The sequence below is a fragment of the Salmo salar genome, chromosome ssa10 (genome assembly GCF_905237065.1).
Source record: "Salmo salar chromosome ssa10, Ssal_v3.1, whole genome shotgun sequence".
In the NCBI taxonomy this organism is placed as follows: Eukaryota; Metazoa; Chordata; class Actinopteri; order Salmoniformes; family Salmonidae; genus Salmo; species Salmo salar.
Window position 1 is genome coordinate 99,216,583 of NC_059451.1, and position 7,204 is coordinate 99,223,786.

Genomic DNA, 7,204 nt, shown 5'->3' on the forward strand with positions numbered 1-7,204 from the left:
AACCTATTCCCCCCTCAGGAGACTGAAAAGATTTGGCATGGGTCCTCAGATCCTCAAAGGTTCTACAGCTGCACCATCGAGAGCATCCTGACTGGTTGCATCACTGCCTGGTATGGCAACTGCTCTGCCTCCGACCACAAGGCACTACAGAGGGTAAGCTTCCTGACATCCAGGACCTCTATACCAGGCGGGGTGTCAGAGGAAGGCCCTAATAATTGTCAAAGACTCCAGTCAGCCTAGTCATAGACTGTTCTCTCTGCTACCGCACGGCAAGCGGTACCCGGAGCGTAAATCTAGGTCCAAGAGGCTTCTAAACAGCTTCTACCCCAAGCCATAAGACTACTGAACATCTAATCAAATGGCTACCCAGACTATTTGCATTGCCCCCCCCCTTTACACTGCTGCTACTCTCTGATATTATCTATGCCTAAGTAACTCATGTATATATTACCTCAATTACCTCACTAACCAGTTCCCCCGCACATTGACTCTGTACCGTTACCTCCTGTATATAGCCTCACTATAATTTTTTTTACTGCTGCTCTTTAATTATTTGTTACTTTTATTTATTTATTTATTTTTTATTTTATTTTTCTTAAAACTGCATTGTTGATTAAGGGCTTGTAAGTAAGCATTTCTCTGTAAGGTCTACACCTGTTGTATTCGCGCATAGTGACAAATACAATCTGATTTGATTTTGTATTAATATTTTTAATTAGGTTTTACTTTCTCAACTTCTATAAGTGAGAATGAGATGTGACCCTTGTAATCTATGCAGTGATAAATGTACACGTCTCCAAAGCTTTCAGTGTGTTTTAAATCAGACTCAGGAACGCTCTGTTTTATATTTGCTTATGCTTACTTTATAATAGGTTATCCATTATATAACGTTGGCACAGACATGTGATTAGGGGTAGTTCATAGGCCAAAATTGGGGGTTGCGGTGTTCTGTGTGGTTTCACACTTTAATTGCAAAATGACGCAGTTCCGGGCTAGTTTGAAATAGAATATGTTTACCAAAGATGGTAGGCCTAGTAGTATTTTGTGTCCTGGATGCTTTTAGTAGCCTACCCTTTGGGACCTCCCTTACTGAGCATACTAAAAGAAAGCATCGCGCACAACCTAACCAATCGAATTCGTCTATTTCTCGACGGAGCCTTCTTCCCTACTGCCCTTGTGAAAAACCCTCCTCCAGGGTGAGTGGAATGAATATATCCTTCCTTTTTATTTGATCAGTCCTAAACATCGGACTGTAATCAGATATAAGTAAATCATTAATAGTAAGAAACCCGTATATTATTGGACTTTATTGTGGATTATATAAATAGGGCACTTCACGGGAGGAGGACTAGGCGGGTGCGACGAGGGATCGAGGACGCCGCCATATTTGCTCTTGCTAGCTAGTGCACTACGGGATACGTGCTTTGTTTCGTGTACCCTTCATTTGAGTACCCTTGTATTTGTTCATGATGGAAGCGATGGATAAAAGGCCTTTTGGTTCAGAATATAACTATAAAGTAAGTTTTATGCCAACCACGAATGTCGTTTTCTAACATTTGTGTTAACCTAATTGTTTATGTTAAGCATAGGGTATTATTTTGCGACGTCGCCGACTTGGAGTGTTTTAAGAGTTATCAAAGTTATTTGTTTACGCGCTGATGATGGATATGCTAACATTGTTGTATTTTTTCCCCCCCAATAAGTGTCAGAAAATGACATATCCAGATTGATAAAATTGCGTGCAACGAATGACGCCATCTTCACTGGGAAGAGAAACTCTGCCATGCCTGCCTGGAGGTGAGTGAGTGATACAATGTCTGATACTCAAAACAAAAGTGGATGTTTGATGGCTTTGATAATGACAATTTGTTTTGGCTTTTTATCTATATGCTTACCTCAAAATAAACTGTATCGTATGCCACTTTATTTGATATGAGAATGTTATATTTTATCAATTTTGTATCACCTGATGTGCATTTCCTAACAAAAATAGAATTTGAAAAACATGTAGGCCTATAGGAAAGTTAGTGTTTTAAGAGCTAGTTATGAAGATGAAACCCTATCAATATCTGACTTAACTCACTTTGATTCTGCAGAGCGATGTTAGTGGAGTTGGGTCTCGAAGGAAAGCCTACAACTGGGCAATTGAAAAGAAGTGGGAAAACCTTAAAAAGAAATATAAGGTAATGATTATGAATGCAATTGAGAACAGGAAACAAACACCCTTGGCCTTAACTCAAGATGTATTATCTTCTATTTGAATTACGCTTGAACACAGATTCTAGGCTTTGGTTCCAGCCCAGTACTAACCGGTGTAACTAATCAAGTGTGTGTCATAACCATAAATCCTGCAGAGACAAGTAATAGAACATTAACCTGATTGTACCCTTTTTCATCTTTCTTTGCTTGGATTTTAAGTAATTCCCTCCTCTTGGCATGGAGAAAGTCAATCCAATGTCCTGGCGTTTGGTTCCACCTCATGGATGAGATGCCATCGAGGGTCGCCTATCTGGGTCTGCCCCGTATCCTAAACCCTTCACTGTTTGATTTGGGGAAGTTAGGGGATGTTTCATTCAAGCGTCCTCTCCACTACCTCTCCCATAGCAAACAAGAGACCTGTATGAGGCCGGAGGGGGGTGAGGGGGACAAAACATTTTGGAGTTCTGGGCCAAAGCACAGTTGGGGGAGAGTGTTGGGGCAAGCGAAGCACGGTAGCAGATGGACAAGTGGCGTACACAGACGCAGCTACAGAGGAGATCCGTGGGGCTGCGGTGGAGTGTGAGAGGGCCCTGCGAGAGGAGGGCAGGGGGGGGGTCAGAAGAGAGGGACGCGCCCTGACAAGATGCCAGTGGGTGGATACGGGAGGACCACATAGCTGAGGATGCTTAGAGACCATAGCTGAAGACGGAAGAGCCATGTTGGTGAGAAACCCCTGGCAGGAACATTGAGAGGGAGACTGCTGAACTAGAGAGACAGATAGCAGATTTGGAGAAGGAGAGAGAAGTGTCAGAGAGGGCAGCTGACTTTGACAGGGAGAGGTTGATACTGGACAGAGAGAGGATGTGGTGAACAGAGAGCCGGGTGGCTGTTGAGCGAGGCAGAGCATCACTGGACAAGGACAGAGCGGCGATGGATAGGGAAGCGAGCGGCGATGGAACGGGAGCCAGCCATACTGGACAGGGACAGGAAGGTCAATCGAGAGAGAGAGGACAGAGCTGCAGAAAGAAAAAGGAAGTCCTAATGAAAGCAAGATTTCCAGGAACAACGGCTCTGCTGATGGATTTGGACTCATCTACTATAGAGAAGAGAGAAAGACTGCTTTCCATATATTTGAAAGACTTGTTGATAAGCTGTGAAAATGAAACACCATTCAAAAAAGTGTCTAGGTGAAGGATACTATAGGTGACACAGTGCGTACAAGACATAAACAGGTTCTATGTCACCAGGCCCCTTATCATTGTGTGATCATTTTCATAAAAGTTAACTAGTGGTGGCTCTCTAGAGTCCTCGCAACACTGGGAGTGCAGTCATTTAATTAGTGCTGGGTGAAATGAGCATTGAGTGTTTGGTTCCGCCTGGAAAAGAACTCGCTACGATGTTTGTTGCGCTTGTTCTGTATATTTTTTTTTAAGCTTTTGTTTACCATTAAATGTCATCCACTATTTAAGTATAGGTTTACACTCACGGAAATGACAAGAATTTCTGTTCCTAAATGCATTTGTTAAACAGCATTTGACCATTATTTATGTTCTGTTCGATCAAGTAGAGTACCAGTGTAATGCTATACTGTTAATAAAGCCCACTTTTTTTTCTTCGTTCCTCTAGTTGTCACTGCCATTACTGGGTGTAATTGGCCCTGTACCAAGCTAGTAAATATGAATGCGTTTCAGTTGTTTATAACTGACTAGGTATCCCCCCTTTCCCCCTATATAGTCTTACAATAAGCACTTTATGCAAACTGCCTGTATTTTACATGCTACCTGGTACAATGTAATGCTCCTCTATGAACCTGAATACTTATAACATAAATGAAATAGCCTTCCTCACTGCCACACCATGTCAATGTTATGATCATTTCATTATATTTACTTTAAAAGGTGTGCTTGAATCTCGCAAAGAGTATAGTCAGATTAATGTTATCAGGTTTCCAGATATTTATTTATCCAGTCACATTTGCAGAAAGAAATAATCTCCCAAAAATATCTGTCAGACAACAGTCAGTCCATAAATTATTCTTTCAGGGGCCGGAATTCCACCTGTGCCTAATGGACAGCTCCTGAGACACTATTGTACAGCATTACAAGTTTAATAAAGTCAAAAGGTAATGAGGTTATCTGAACACCAAAGCATTAGAACTTGTCACACCTTATTGGCTTTGCCAAAATCAGTACGATTCCATTGTTGGGACTTCCAAAGGTGTCACGGGCCCTCTGCAAAAGGTTTGTACATGTTAGCATTTTCCCAATTTTTTTTTTTAAAGCATTTTTAAAGTTGCCAGTCAACTCAACACTCATGACCTATTCTTGACAGACAGCTGGTTGTCAGGCCAGGGAGTGTCCATTGGTTGGCTGTGGTCACCCGGGCCTGAGAGATCCTGAAGTCATTGGAAAAAACGTTTGGCCATTACCTCACAAGAGTGATGTGCCTAAACAAAACATCTGGGATACCTTATCACAGCATAGATGTTCATTAGAGGAAATGCCTGTATCCAACACGTGACACATTTACCTGGCAGTGGTACGACATGCCAGGAGAAGATACTGACTGACTTCAAGGGGCAAGACCAAGCAAAATGCACCCCTACTGACAGGTTGCAACAGGTGCTGGCTGTGGGACAGGGAAAATCAAAATAACTCAAAATTCCCCTCAAGAGGAAATAGAGATGTGCACTGTGATAATCCACCATGCATTCATCAGTACAAGCTCTCAAACATCAAAATTACATTTACATTACATTTTTAGTCATTTAGCAGACGCTCTTATCCAGAGCGACTTAAAGTGAATGATTCATTTCACATTTTGTTTTTTCTGTGCGGGCTCCCCGTGAATCTGAACCCACAACCCTAGCGTTGAAACACTATGCTCACCAACTGAGCTACAGGGAAGGAAAATAACCTTATCAAACACTTGGAAGGAGTCATCAGTCAGACAGAGAAGAGCATACAATATACCAAAGATGGAGCTCTATAACATGTTGGTAATTCGATAACAATGTTTACTGCACACGATGCCGCAGTGGGGTGTGTGCTAAGTTCAAATGTCGTGCCAGTCAGTTGTGTTGAGAGTGCACAGGGTGCTTTGTTTTTACCTGCTACTCGGGCTGTTTATTATCTATGAAGTCATGTTCTCTCTGCTACCGCACGGCAAACAGTACTAAATTACACCTCGACTAATCTGTACCCCTGCACATGAAGTACCGGTACCCTCTGTATATAGCTTTTGTTATTGTTATGTAATTTTCTTGTAGTTACTTTTTTTAGTTTATTGAGTAAATATTTTGTTTATTTCGAACCTGACATTGTTGGTTTAAGGACTTGTAAGTAAGCATTTTTCCCCGTTGTATTCGGGTCGATGTGACAAATGCCAATATGGATTTCAGCCACACCCGTTGCTGACACGTGTATTAAAATCGAGCAAATTTGTTATGCAATCTCCGTAGACAAACATAACTTTGGCAGTAGAATGAAAGCCCTTACTGAAGAGCTCAGTGACTTTCAACATGGCACCGTCACAAGATTGCCACCTTTCCAACAAAGTCAGTTCATCAAATTCTTTGCCCTGCTTCAGAGCTACCCTGGTCAAGTCTTATGGTAAGGCTAAGTATTGTGAAGTGGAAACGTCTAGGAGCAACAACCGCTCAGCCTCGAAGTGGTACGCCACACAAGCTCACAGAACGGGACCGACATGTGCTGAAGCACATAGTGCTTAAAAACCACCTGTCCTCGGTTGCAACCACTACTACTGAGTTCCAACTGCATCTGGAAGCAACGTCAGCACAAGAATGTTTGTCGGGAGCTTCATTTAAAGGGTTTTCATGGTTCGAGCAGCCACCAAGCCTAAGATCACCATGGATGCCAAGCGGTCGGGTGTGGAGTGGTGTAAAGGCTGCCAACTGGACTCGAAGTAGTGGGGACACGTTCACTGGAGTGATGAATCACGCTTTACCATCTGGAGTCCGATGCGACGAATCCGGGTTAAGCGGGTGCCAGAAAACGCGCTCCTTCCTGCCGGGAATGCATAGAGACGGGCCTGCAGAGCCCTGACCTCAACCCCATGTGAACATTGGGATCAGAATTGGAACACCGATTCTCACGAGCCAGGCCTAATCGCCCAAACGTCACCCAATGCTATGTGGCTGAATGGAATCAAGTCCCAGCAGCAAAGTGGAAAGTCTTCCCAGAAGACTGGAGGCTGTTATAGCAGCAAAGGGGACCAACTCCATATTAATGCCCATGATTTTGGAATGAGATAGTCGACAAGCAGTTGTCCACATACACTACGCGCAATGTTCAAAAGTATCTTATGTGTTAACAGTGCAAAGACAAGTCAAACGCATTATCTGCTGATGTATGCATGTGTCACGACTTCCGCCGGAGTCGGTGCTCTCTGTTCAGAGCGGCGGTCAGCGGTCGGGCGTCAGCCGGTCTTCTAGGCATCATTGATCCACTTTTTAATTTTCCCTTTTGTTTATTGTCTTCCCACACACCTGGTCTCAATTCCCTCATTGCATGTTGTCGGATTTAACCTCTGTGTTCCATGTTTGCTGCGATATTGTTTATTGTAAGTGCATGTTTTCTCTGGTGCGTGACCGGTTTTGTAGCGTGTGTTAATTGGTTTCCGGTGGTTTTAATGAATAAAACCTCGCTCCGTTGATTTACCCAAGCTTTTGCTCTCCTGCGCCTGACTTCACCTGCCGCCAGTTACGCACTTCCCTCTTAAGCATGTCCCTTGGCGAGAAGAAAATGCATAAATTATCTGGGGTCGATGCAACAGGGTAGAACACTTAAATCTTTCCAGAATCAATGAAAATATCCTGGTAGACAATGTTCATTAAATATTGGTAGTATTATTCGTGGCCATGGTTCCAAGTGAAGTAGAAAGACCCACATTGCACTACCCAATTTCTTCTCTCGTCACACTATAAGACACAATAATAAACATCTACGGTGATGGCGATTCTTTGGCCTGTACTTTCACTTCTAGA

At 43.0% G+C, this 7,204-nt stretch overlaps 1 long non-coding RNA gene across 1 annotated transcript; it reads left to right on the top strand.

Annotated features, from left to right (window-relative positions):
* Positions 1 to 1,001: 1,001 nt before the first annotated feature.
* On the top strand, positions 1,002 to 2,304 carry LOC123724613 (uncharacterized). Its single transcript, XR_006757159.1, has 3 exons — positions 1,002 to 1,196; positions 1,704 to 1,797; positions 2,097 to 2,304. It is a non-coding gene; the product is annotated as an uncharacterized lncRNA (long non-coding RNA).
* The last annotated feature ends 4,900 nt before the right edge of the window (positions 2,305 to 7,204 follow it).